Source organism: Eretmochelys imbricata, chromosome 3, assembly GCF_965152235.1.
Source record: "Eretmochelys imbricata isolate rEreImb1 chromosome 3, rEreImb1.hap1, whole genome shotgun sequence".
NCBI classification, from domain to species: Eukaryota; Metazoa; Chordata; order Testudines; family Cheloniidae; genus Eretmochelys; species Eretmochelys imbricata.
Window position 1 is genome coordinate 7,458,688 of NC_135574.1, and position 14,061 is coordinate 7,472,748.

The window sequence follows — 14,061 nt, forward strand, 5'->3', positions numbered from 1 at the left end:
AGTGATCTCTTTTGTTCTTGCTTTAAATTAGATGAGATAGAAATACCGAATGGGGGAAATAATGGTGCAGTGCCGGAGGGAATTCTGAGCCTGGGTCAAAGAAATTCTCCTGGGAATAACTGCACAAAGCTCATAGCAATTTATTTTTTAAAGATAGCAAACAAAAAATCCCCCATTTTGTTCAACTGAGGATCAGGCACCTGCAAAATATTTGTCTAGAATGAGCTGTCATGTAAATGATACCTGTCTAATAAATATCAATAGAAATAACAGGGAGGGTAGAAATCAATAAACATATTACTAAGAAGATGATGTGGTTTTTCCACAGGGTTAGTAGATTTCAATACACTGAGCAATTCCATCTTCAGTTACATTTGGTCTTTCATGTAATTAGGTCCAAGAAAGATTTTCTAGGCAGCTGGATTGTGAAGGCAAAACTTTTTTTTTCTGAACCACTCACCCAAACTAGCATCTTAAGCAGGGTCTGATCTTTTAGTCCCTTTCAGCCAGAGAAACTCCTTAAAGAGAATGTATTTATTGTAACCCTTTAAATGGGGGGGAAATCTCAGTAAAACCAAAAGCCTCTCCCATTGTCTTTATACTAAAAGGATGTCCTGATCTGAAGAAGCACCTGCATGCAGAGAGAGAGAGAGAGAGAGAGAGAGCCCTTGTGGTCCTCTGTTCCCCAACGACACAAAGAGAGCAGTGCTGGTATTATCAAGCAATTACCTACCTGAGGGTGTGTTGTCAGTAGCAAGGCTTCCTCTGATATGTGACTCTTCCACAGTGTCTCTGTCACAGTGGTGTGTGTATATATATATATACAGTATACACACACACACACACACATACATCCACGTATCTCCCTCCCCAGCCTACCACCACGTGCATCGATGAGCCCACCCCCAGGATGCTGGCTGGCTGACACGCTAACTAACAGCCGGGGAGCAGCACTGTGCCCTTAGCATCTCCCCCCCTCCCCACTTCCCCCAAAACCCTTCCAGAAACAGTGTCACTTCGCGATCTCTTTACCGGAACCCTTTAACGTACACGCCGTGACACCGGCCTGCTGCGGACAAGCAGTACCTCACAGCATTACTCATTCTTAGGAGGTGCAGCAGTAACTGATGCTCAGACCTCCCGGTGCCAGCTAACTGCAGCACAGAACCCCAAAGCAGCTCAGTCAGAGCCACGGCATCCCAGAAACGAGCCAAGAGAATCCCGGGTTTCCAGTCAGGAAGGGACTGAGCTTCCCAATCCCCTGGCCTGCACCTCACTCACAAAGCACTTCAGCTGAATCCAGAAGGATGAGGTGTGACCATGTAGCACCTCTTGTTCTCTTCCCAGGGCTTGTATCATTGCATATGAAAAAACACTGACAGGGAGACTGTGTGGTGATGTGCAGAGAGCCCTGGACTGGGAGACGGGTTCTGTTCCAGTCACTTTATTGCTTTGTGACTCAGTTTCCCTTTCTGTAAAAGTGTCTTGAGATCTAAGGATGAATAGTGCTAGATAAACACTTTGTGATTTTTTTTTGTACGCTCTGGAGAGTTTGAGAGTATTATTAATAATTCTTTGCCTTTATATGAAATTACTGGCAGCTTTCATCCAACAAGCTCAATGTATTAAGCTTCACAAGACCCCTGTGAAGTAGGAAAAAGATCGAGAGGGATCACTCCACCCACCACTGAAACACAGGCAGTGCTGGAATGGAATTCAGCAGCTGTTTAGAAGCACATCTGAACCTACCCAACAGTATAAGCCAGAGTGCTAAGGAGAATTCTGGCTCCCACTGAAACTGCAAAGGGGAATTTTAGGAAGACGCTAGCTAGAATTTTGCCAGAACATCGGGATTAAGTGGCATTTTTATATGAAAAGTACCAGGAGATCCAAGATACCAAATGAATAGGCCCTGGGTTTTCCACCTTTCCTGAAAGATGGTGCCTCCCACAGCACAGCACACTCCCCCGCCTGCACCTTGCTGGGGTGTTGGCTCAGTACTAACTCAGGAAGGAGTGCGAGCTACGGAATTGCCAGCACTACTTCCTGCATCGCCTAGATGCTCTCTGGAGATCTCCCATTCCAGGCCATTCTAAAATCTAAGCACCACCCCCTTAGCCCACTCTCCAGCCCTGCTACACCAGCATGTAATATCTATAACAGGCCATTCGTGAAGCTTTTTCACAATATAGAGCCGTGACAACAGCAGAAACACTACGCTGGAGGGCAGGAGGGAGAATGTGGGTGGGGATGTCAGGAAAAGAGGTGGTAACGGAGAAGCATTGGGGGTCAGGGCTGTGTCATACAAGGGTTGGGAGTCAGGTTCCCAATTTCATCCTGCTGCAATAGCAGCGGGCAAAGAAATAGCCTCTGCTAGCGGGGAGGAGGAGGGAGTGGGGCTGCATAGGAGGGGCCATAGCCATGTGTAGAGATGCAGTGGGAATTCAGAGTGCTGGGAGGCGGTGGAGATCTCTGAGGTTTGATGTGGTTGTGTCCATGTGGATAGGTGACAGTGCAGACCTCCTGGGAGAGCAAATGAATGGGTCCTGCTAGCCAGATGTAGGTGAGTGCTCAGGACAAAGTGATCTTGCATCTGCAGAGCACCAACTGAGTGTGAAGCCCCACCTCCAATTTGCTCTATAGGGAAATGTGGCCATCACTTGCCTCTCCCATGGTCTTGCCCCTCATCTGAGGTCTACTGGGTGGCAAGCTGCTAAACAAGAAGTCTCTGAGCAGTTACCTGGTTGTCTTATTTTTCTGGCTGACCTTGACTAGAGGCTGCAGTATCCAGCAGAGAATCCCTGCCCTGGATTATTTAATCAAGCAGTGATCACCATGGATTGTGAAGAGACAGCCACTAATTTCTGTGCAAAAGTAGTGAATGGATCTGATCCTCAAAATTTAGACCCCGAAGAGCAGCACAAGGTAACTAAAATCCTTTTCTCCCCTAAGAAGCTGCAAAGGCAGCTGACCACTGATATGAGAGACACCAGCGAACATCCTCTCCAGACAGGACCTTTGGAAAGTATGTCACCCTGCTCTGTGAATCGGTGTATGCTAAACAACAACTGAAAGTCAGAGAGCAAAGGGATCAGCGTGAGTCACTGGCCACTCAAGCTGAACCACTCAGAGTGGTGGTGCTGGAAACAAAACCCATAGAGCAGTAAGAGCTAGACAAGGAATGTCAGTCTGGCGTGTCAGATGAAACAAGAACCTAACCACTCCTGATCAGCAAAGGTCCTGCAGAAGTGATTCCCAGAGCAGGCGAGTTAGTCCCATTTCCCTGCTGAATTCCAATTCCAGCAGTTACATTCTGCTTTCTCCGATCCCCCACTCTGCAGTCTTAGTTGGAAATAAGATTTTTCTCTGGTTCCTGTATTAACTGGTATTACTGTTTGTTGTGAAACAGCTGCCACATACCACCACACTAGAGGTGGCTGCATCAGAGGCTGATGAAGTGATCTAGGAACTGTATTTGTGGGAAGTTGGGAAAGCACTTTGAGCTCCTTTAGGATGAAAGATACTATAAATATGAGCTATTATGCTTTAAATAGGTCATATTTACTGAACCTCAAACTAGAGGGGGATCACACATTATCTGGTAGAGAGTCACTATCAAATATCTTCATCCCAAACTTTGACCTTCTTAAAATAGTACATAATCCTATGAGGAAGATTATCTGGATTCTCAGTCCATTTATTTCAGATCCATTCCGGAGGCATTTGCTGTAGCTCTTTACACACAAAGAACGCAACATCCTTTATTCTTAGGTACTTATCTGGCCTCCATTCCTGTAGTATCTGAGCTTCTCTCATTCTTTAATGTATGTATTCTAACTGCACTCTGGTAAGGAAGGGCAGTACTATTATTCCCATGCTACATCTGGGGAACTGATTCAGAGAGAGACTAAATGACTTGCCCAAGGTCACATAGGGAGTTTGTGGCAAAGCACTGAACTGGACCTAGTTCTTCTGAGTCCTAGGCAAGTTCCTAACCCCTGTGCCATCCTTATTCTCTATGAACACACTAAATCTCACAGTACCCTGTGATGCTCCCTGAGCAGTGTGAGCAGTGTTCCCTCTATTTTTTCCCGCACAATGCCTGAAATAGGAGGATCCTCTTTTTGATTATGGTGGAAGGGTTAATGGCACCAAGGGAGGGAGGTGGCTGCCGAGGCACATCGCAAACAAAGGGCAAAGAAACTCTAGGCGCTCTGGCGGGGCTGTGTGTCTGCAGGAGCTGTGCAGCCTTCTGTGCAGATGGTCAGGCTGGGGTTTCTATAAGAATAGCTCAGATGCAGGGGCGCAGGTTGGGCCAGAGTAACAGGCTGAAACTGAGAAGAGGGAATGTAGAGTGAATCTCACCACTAAGCCAAATACTGCATAGCTCCATCGCCAGATGCCTGTAGTCTTGGTCAGACTGGTACAGGGTGTCCCCCTTAAAGTCATGCACTGGATCTAGCCTTTGTGAACATAAGTATTGTGGCCCCTGACTTAGTGCAATAGCATTTGTATAATAATATTTGTTAGCTAACCCACACAACACTCCTGTGAGATAGGGAAGTATTAATCCCATTCTGCATGTAGCCCATAGAGCCTGATCTTGGGACAAGTACCTGTCAAACCTCAAAGTGATAACTGGAATTCTTAAGCAATCAATATAATTAATACACAATCCATAGATCAGGCAACTGGCAGGGAAACTGAGGCACAAAGATCAAGTGCCTTGAACTAGTCATACAGCTAAACCAGTGGCAGCGTCAAGAATAAAATATAGGAATGTGCACCTGCTCTAACCACCAGAATGCATTCCCTCCCACAGCCAGGAAAACAACTCAGGAGTACTGATGCTCAACCCCTGTGCTAGCCACCAGACCACTCTCTCCATGTTCAGAGTTTCTGATAGTTCAGGGTGGGGGTGGGTCCTTCTGAACTAATCTTTTCGAGCAACCCAACACCGACAAAGGATGCTCCTGAAGACTAAACAAACTGGTCTGGAAGGGTCAAACTTTTGTTTCTACTGAAATCAATGACAAAATTGCAGGTAACTCAAGTTTGACCATGATCTGGCCCAAGTTGAGTGTCAGAGAGATGAGAAAAGACTTCCTCGGCTCAGTGTTTTAAACTAGACAACAAAAGGCTCAGTGGTGGTGAGATTTTATCTGTGTAATTTCTTGTAACAACACCTTAGAAAGGTCTGAACATCAGACAGACCGAGAAGGATTTGTATTTGTGTGTTAAACCTTTTTGTTTCCACATTGCTTTTGGTGTTACTTGACTGGATTTTATGTCTTACATCTCACAAATAAATCTTTTTTTAAAGATGAAACTAGTAGACCTGCAGCACAAGTGCATTTGCAGAGAGGTGGGGATGGGGTGCCCAGGGCTGGAATAGCAGGGGGGCTGTGGGTTAGGATTGAGGTTCACTGGCAGAGATGGGGCGCAGGACTGGAATAGCAGTGGGGCTGCGAGTTAGGATTGAGGTGCACTGGCAGAATGGGAGAAAGGGTCAGGACCGGAATAGCAGGGGTAGGGGACTGTGAGTTAAGATTGAGGTGCATTGGCAGAACTGGGGAGGGGGCCAGGACTGGAATAGCAGGGGGGTGTTAGGACTGAGGTACATTGACATTGCTGTGTGTAGGAAGCTTGTACAGACCTCACCTGCAGTTTGCCTGGCTCTAGCCAGTCCTCTCACCACCTCCCTTTTCCCGGAGGTTTGCTGCTTCCCCAAGTCTTTCATTGAGTCTGGTAAATCTTAGCTTCCTCCTCCCACTCTCCTTAAAAGGCCCCATGCTGTGACTTTCCTTCCAGGAAAGAGGAGCCAAAACGTCTGAGTCACTTATTGCTGCTTCATGCATCCACTGGACGGGGATCAATGTGAGGTCCTCCTTCTTCCCTTCCTCTGCTTAAGCATGCTGCCTTTGCACCATTCTTGATCCTTGAACTCAGATCCTTTCATATGGTGGTCATTCATATTCATAGATTCCAAGGCCAGAAGGGACCATTGTGATCATCTAGTCCAGGGGTGGTGAACCTACGGCCTGCTTCATTTAATCCGGCACCGTGGGCCGGAAGCCCCAAGCCTGTCTCTGCAACCCCTAGGTGCAGGGGCAATCAGGGAAGCTCCGCACACCTCCCCCACTCCCAGCGCCGGCTCTGCAGCTCCCATTGACCAGGAATGGCCGGGGGCGGAGCCTGCAGGTGCAGGCAGCATGCATCACGCAGAGCCACCTGGCCCCTCCCCTGCCTTAGCCCTGCTGCGCTGTCAACCGGGAGCCACCTGAGGTACGTGCCGCCCGGCCAGAGCTCACATCCCAAACCCCCTGTCCCAGGTCGGAACCCCCTCCCGCACCCCCTGCCCCAGGTTGGAACTCCCTCCCAGACTCCCACCCACACCCCAGCCCCCTGCCCCAGCTCTGAGCCCCCTCCTGCACTCAGACTCCCTCCTGGAGTCCACACCCGAGCCTCCTCCGCACCCCTGCCCCAGTCTTGAGCTCGCTTCCACACTCCAAACTGCTTGGCCCCAGTCCAGAACGCCCTCATACACCCCAAATGGCTCATCCCCAGCCCCACCCAGAGCCCACACCCCCTCCCATACCCCAACCCCCTGCCCCTGCCCAGAGCCCCCTCCAGCTCCCTGAACCCCTCCTTTCTGGCCCCACCCAGGAAGCCTAGGGGAAGCCCCAAGCCTCTGGGGGCCACCGCGGGGCTGTGTGTGGCCCATGACTGATTTTTTTCTGTGAGTCAATGGCCCCTGATAGAGAAAAGGTTCCCCGCCCCTGATCTAGTCTGACCCCCTGTAGAGCTCAGGCCAGAGAACTTCCCCACAATAATGCCCAGAGCAGATCTTTTACCAAAACACCCAATCTTGATTTTAAAATAGTCAGTGATGGAGAATCCACCATGACCCTTGGTAAATTGTTCCAATGGCTAATTACTCTCACCGTTAAAAATTTACACCTTATTTTCAGACTGAATTTGTCTAGCTTCAACTTCCAGCCATTGGATCATGTGATCCCTTTCTCTGCTAGGTTGAAGAGCCCATGATTAAATATGTGTTCTCCATGGAGGTACTTACAGACTGTGATCAGGTCACCCCTTAACCTTCCCTTTGTTAAACTAAATAGATTGAGCTCTTTGGTAAGAGATATTTTCTAAGCCTTCAGTCATCTCGTGGCTCTTCTCTGAACCCTCTCCAATTTATCCGCATCTGTGCTGACTAGATCCCAGAACGTAGGCCGGATTTTCAGAAGCACTGAGCACCCACAACTCTACCTAAACTCCTTGAAGAAGCTCTTGCTCAGTGCTGCTGAAACTCAGGCTCCCTATGACTGTGCTGCTTTGGGACAGGACTGCAATATGGGGCTTTCCACTGCTAAATGGCAAGCTCCAATCCAGCCCAGGGCTGTAGTGACTGAAAGCTCTTATTACCAGATGGCTGTGAAATTATTTTAAAGGAATAAGTGTAGTCTGGTCTGTGCCTTGGCTACAGAAGCCACCATCTCAGGGTGGCACTAATTGTCACCCTCAAAGAGAGAGGCTAAGGAATGAATGAGCCACGGAGACTGAGCTGTGGCTGAAGGTAGTCAGTCCAGCTCAGGTTGTGTCATCAGGGAGCATGAGGGAAACTTTCGTTGCTGGCGCTTACCCATTGCATGTGTAATGCCATGCTTCTGGGTGGGTCATCGTTATTGGGGATGGGACCTCCGTATCTGAATGGATGAGTCTCTAGTGCTTGAAATTAGCTTATTGCAGGCTCATCAACCTCTATGTGACCCCACCACCACCTGACGGGGACAGAGCACCACACCAAGTGAGCATGGGTTACACATGTATGAGCAGAGGGTGGGAATCTTAAATTCTGACACTCCTGTCATCACTGTGGAATTCTGAAGGAAATAAATATGCAGATGTGGGGCAAATAGTCACTTTCCAGACCCTGAGGTAGAACTTTAAAAAAAAAACAAAACACTTTTTGTTTGTAATTCTAAAAATGGTTTCTTTGGTGAATTTTGTGGTGAATATAAATTGGTATTATTAATGTATTATGGTAGCCCCTAGCGACTTCAGCACAGAGTGGGGCCCCATTGTACTATGCGCTGTACATACTCTTAATGAGAAACGGTCCCTGCCTCCAAGAGCTGACTGTCGAAATAGACAAGCTGACAAAGGTGGTCTCATCATTTTTTGAGCCTTCAGTTGAATTCTAATTGAAGAACACTGGGTGTGCTTGCTTAGCTGAGCCACTTACCATGAAAGCCAGCTTGTTAGTATAGCTGTGAGCCTTTCCTCTCAAACATTTATTTCCTGAGTTTCTTTGGGTTCTCATTAGGGTCAGACTCTGCCACCCTTAGGCTATGTCTACACTAGAAATGCTACAGAAGCACAGCTGCACCACTGTAGCACTTCAGTGTGGACACTTTCTGCAGCAACAAGAGGGGTTCTTCCTTTACTGTAGCAAATCCACCTTCCTGAGAGGAGGTAGCTAGGTCAACAGAAGAAATCTTCTGAAGACCTAGCATTGTCTATGCTAGGGCATAGGCTGGTTTAACTACATCTCTCCCGGGTAGCTGGGTTGCCCCACCTTTCTAGTGTAGACCAGCCCTTATCATGCTGAGTAGCACATTACCCCATGAATGGGCCCACTAAATAATTGGGTGAGATTCCGTGCTATGACTCCAAGAGGTGCAGCCCAGAACTTGAAGCCCAAGGTGAAGGGGGGGGGCTGAGATAGTTTTAAGCCACCTTTGCCCCCTCCTGATCCTGGGTTGCTCCATGGCCCCCAGCACACTTTAGAAAGTCCTGTGGACCTAAGTTATAGAAGCCTTCGCAACTGCCTAAGGGCTGCAGCACTTGGCCTCATCAACAACACCCTTCCTAAGTCCCACCCATATACCTTATACCAGGACTTGTGAGGAGGTCCTTGGAAGGCAGCCTGTGGCTGTCTTCCTCAGTCTCTGAAAGCTAGGATTTGCTCTAGCTGTGAAAAGAGTAATTGCTTTTCAATGTTTTTTTGAAGCATGACAAGGGTAACCTTTCACTGCTAATCTATTAAAGCAAGACTATATGAGAGGGATGTTTTTAAAGACTATGATTATCATGACAATTCAAATGCTCAGCACACTAACAACATCTTATTAAGACTAGCTGGCAGGACCCTCCAAGATTGTACTGTAACTGTGTAACTATGATAGGTCTGGAAGCTTTGCTCTAATGTGCACCAGTCAACACATGAAGGTGACTGTGGGGTACAAACTGGTCGTTCAAGTTGTTGAGTGCCAAGTTATTTTATCCCAAAAATTACTCAAATGTATAGTCTGAAGAAACAAGAAATGGGAGGCCAAATCTCAATAATCGTCTTTCAAGGCCAGTTCAGGGATGTGACTCCTGCTATTTTGGCCACATGGAATTCTTTGCCAGGCCCAAGAACGAGCAAAGACAAGCAAAATAGTCACAATTATTAACTATGACAAAAAGAGAGAAAGAAAGAACACAAACAATGGCTATTTCAATTGTAATCTCTTCTTTGTGGAGAACTTGCAACAGATTGCCCCTTAAGAGAGAGTCTATCCTGGTGAGGGTTCTCTTCTCTAAACAACTTTGGACCAAAATTACAAGTGAATTCTGTCTCAGTGTATCATAGATACCTGAAACAAGACAAGGGAATTTCATTTCCAGGCAGGTGAGAGTCCTATTTGGTTTTTCATGGATAACCTGAACAGTTTATAAAGGGGCAAAGGTGAGTGGACTTAATTTGTCCTATGAAACTGAAAAAAGGATTTAAATTCAGTTACTTAAAAGAAGCCATTCCAGGAGTGGTCTTGAGACAAACAATGAATATTAAGACTCTTAAACTCAAATTAAATCTGCTATTTTTCTCTTTTTAGCTCTCCAGAAATACATAGTCTATCAATCTGATGTGTCCCAGAAGAAGCTGTTAGTATCTTAAATTACAAAAGCATTTCGATATCCCATTAAAATCATTACAAGAAAATTTTAAATCTAATCTCTTGGCAGCACTTTTGCAAACTCCATCTCTCTTTTGCATGTTGAAGTCTTGGTGATGTCATCATATTGCAGAAACAGTACTGAACTAGAAAGTTGATGAGTCTTTGTTCTTGCTGCCTTTTTACTGCTGTTGCCACTTGTTAGCTTGAGATGAGATAAGCTTGTTACAGCGGAGAGAGGAGCAGATTGCATTGGCTGTTTGGTTTGCTGAATTCAGAGATTTGATATGCTTCTCCTTCCACAGTTTTACTGGAGGAGGCAAGCACACTTCCTTCAGGTGTTGGCTGGATTTGGAGATCAGCTGCTTTCATCCTTTCATTGGCTCAGCACCTTCCTGGGCTGATTTTGGAAGCATCTTCACTTCATGCATATGCAATCTGTTAATGCATATGCAACAGAGTTCTGATTGCCTTTACTTTTGTGGTGGGAACTCTTAGAACACCTTTACAGTTGAGAGTTTACATTCTTTCTTTTATTCAGTCTGTTTCTGAGGTTTCCCTTTAGTTCCATCATGGTTTAATAGGAGATGAAATTCTGCTTCAAACAAGTCCAGACACTCTTAAGTCCCATTAAAGGTCTTTCAGCTCTCAAAATAATTTAAAAAAAAAAACTTAAATACTTCTTAAAGAGAGTCTTTGATGTAAAAAGTCATCAAAGAAGTTATTGTCCCTCCTTCTTAACAACTTTAAAGAGATGGTTCTTGTCTTGGGCAAGGAGTTGTTTAACCATTGCCAGGTAACTAACTAATTCCCCAGTATAAATAGGTTTCAGAGTAGCAGCCGTGTTAGTCTGTATTCACAAAAAGAAAAGGAGTACTTGTGGCACCTTAGAGACTAACCAATTTATTTGAGCATAAGCTTTCGTGAACAGCTCACTTCATCGGATGCATCCGATGAAGTGAGCTGTAGCTCACGAAAGCTTATGCTCAAATAAATTGGTTAGTCTCTAAGGTGCCACAAGTACTCCTTTTCTTTTTAAGGTGCCACAAATACTCCTTTTCTTTTTCCAGTATAAATAGTCCATACTCAAGTGGCTTCTTATTTAGCAACTAGTTCTGGTATCAGATAACCTTCCTCTAATGATACCTAAAATATTTTGTTTTTTATAAGCCAGTGGTATCAAAAAAGTATTATAAGGTTTGCATTTACATACAAAATGTCTGCAATATACATCTCAAAAGCAGCTCATACTATCTCAAGCCTTAAAGGCGCAAACTTTGGTTGTTCCTTAAAGTGGAATGATGGGTTGGATGTAAAAAAAAAAAAAAATGTTTTGTAAAACTTTTTCCAGTCATCAGTGTTCTCTGAAAAGTTTAAAGAATGGAGACTATACAGTGCTTATAAGAGAAATCACTTTTAATAAGGAAATCTCCAGCACCTTTTGCAAGGGAAAGTAGGGATGGGGTGTAAAGAAAAACCCACTTTTATGACATAGTTTGTGGCTCTTGATAACATATCACGAAACATTATTTCTATTTGATTCTGAACAAGGCTTCCTTACATTCTTTTTAAGTTAGGACCCTTTCTAAAACATAAATATCTTATAAAGTTTGTTCTCGTCAAATAAATTCATATCTATACCAGCTGATATCTTATGCCACAGGGGTGTGCTCTGGTCATCCATAACACCAGTCTTGATGAATTGTTTGCTCTAGATCAAATGATTTGTAGATTTACAATCTGCTATGTGTGGTACATTTACAATTTGCAACTAAAGATGACATCTAGCAAATATTCTCAACAAAGCACAAATCCCAATAACCAACGTGCATGTACATTTTTCAAAGAATATTACAAACTATCAGAAAGTTAAAACAAAATGGAAGTTATAAAAGCTGCATTTCAGAGTCTTTGTGAACACACTGAGGGTACTAAACATAGTGTCCATGAGCCTGTCCCGGGTGACAGAAAGCAGAGACCTCCTAGGAATTAGGAAGTACCTAGCTTACATCTTTCATATAATTAATTAAGCAATTAGAACACAAGCATGTAAGTTGTTATGTTCTCCAAGCATCATGCCTATGAATGTAACTAAGTATTTCTTAAAAGTTTCAGAAAAGGCAAAGATAAGTTTGTAATAACGTAGAAGAATAAAATGATAATAATTTTATTAATAACCATTTTGCATCAGTATTTCAGTCTTTACCAACTCACTCAGGATTCTCCCAGAGACTTAACCTTTGGTGGTGGCATGGGCTGAATATACAGAGTCTAGGCCTTCTTTCATGTCTTTATTTAACAGCAAAGGGCAATCATACAGTCATTTTCCTGACTCTAAGCTAGCTATCGGTAACAATCAACGCAAGTCTTACCCTACAATGTCTGGGGAGCTCAGTGAGCTGAAAGGGATCCACCATCCAGATCTTCCTTCCTCAGGCTGATCTTTCTTCCTTCTGTCACTCAGCTCCCCCTTAACTATTTATAACTTTCCTATGATCCTTGCACTGAGAGAGCCAAGCTTTAATGATACATTCAAGTTAACAACAATCAACTAGAGCAACTACTGGAAATTTGTTAACCCTTACCTAACCACTCTTGAGAGAGAGAACAAATGGAAGGAAAACCTAACTGAGGGCACGGCTACACTTGCAGATGTAGCGCGCTTTGAGTTAAACCAGCCTTCGGAGAGCGCAGTAGGGAAAGCGCTGCAGTCTGTCCACACTGACAGCTACGGGCACACGGGCGTGGCCACAGAGAGCAGTGCATTGTGGTAGCTATCCCAGCATGCAGGTGGCTGCAGCGTGCTTTTCAAATGTGGGGAGTGGGGTGGAGTGTGACAGGGAGTGTGTTGTGTGTATGTGGGGGGAGAGAGAGTGGGTTTTGTGGGGGGCTGAGAGCATGTCAGCATGCTGTCTTGTAAGTTCAGACAGCACCAGACCCCCCTCCGTCCCCCGCCTCTCTCTCTCACACACAGCACTCCACAGTAATGGTTGCTTTGTTTTGCAGCAGATAAGCAGCCAGCTGTCAGAAATGGAGCTTTCAAAGGGCATATCCGCATTCCTGCAGCGAGTTCAAAACAATGAGAAGAGTGGTCACTTAACTTAAGGGGATTATGGGATGTTTCTGGAGGCTGATCGGAGCACAGTAATGCAACACCTCGTTCACAATGACGCCCGGGCGTTTCAGCCAAGGCGCAACGAGTATTAATCTTCTCGCTGAGGTGGAGTCAGAGCGCTCTACGTGCCTTGCCAGTGTGGACGGGTAGTGAGCTAGGGTGCCTGGGGCTCCTGTAATGTTCTCTAACTCGCAAGTATAGTCAAGCCCTCAGAACATTCAGTTCTACAATTAATGTGGTAGCATAGGTTAAAACACTGCGGCCTGGTCTACTCTAGTATTTTATATTGGTATAGCTATGAGGTGTGAAAAATCCACCCCGAAAGACTAAGCTGTATTGTCCTAACCCCTAGTGTAGACAACATAGGTAGCATAGGTTAAAACACTGCGGCCTGGTCTACTCTAGTATTTTATATTGGTATAGCTATGAGGTGTGAAAAATCCACCCCGAAAGACTAAGCTGTATTGTCCTAACCCCTAGTGTAGACAACACTAGGTCGATGGAAGAATCCTTCTGTCAACCTAGCTACCGCCTCTTGGGGAGGTAGATTACCTATGCCAGTGGGAGAATCCCACTTGTCAGCATAGATAGTATCTACACTGAAACACTACAGTTGCACCACTGTAACGTTTTCAGTGTAGACAAGCCCTCAGCTAATCCCTCAGTGAATTTGGCAGAACAATTAAAACACTCAGCACTCAGTTCAGCGGTTTGTGACAGAACAAGTCACATGCACTCAAAGAGTTAACCCTGAGCTCTGCAAGCAGCAAGATCAGCTACATTAAAGCTGTTCCAGAGGAGGAGGCATAAGAGAATTCTCTCTGTGCCTGCTACAGAGTCCATCCCCTACATAACACTGCGGAATAATTTGAGTGAAAAATAGTCATTAGTGAAAAAAATGGAGTCTGGAACAATGGTTTAAGGCTGTTATATGAGTGATCTGACATCATTTTTATAAGGTTGTTTTCATTGTTTATCTTATTCTGCTGACACGTTTGT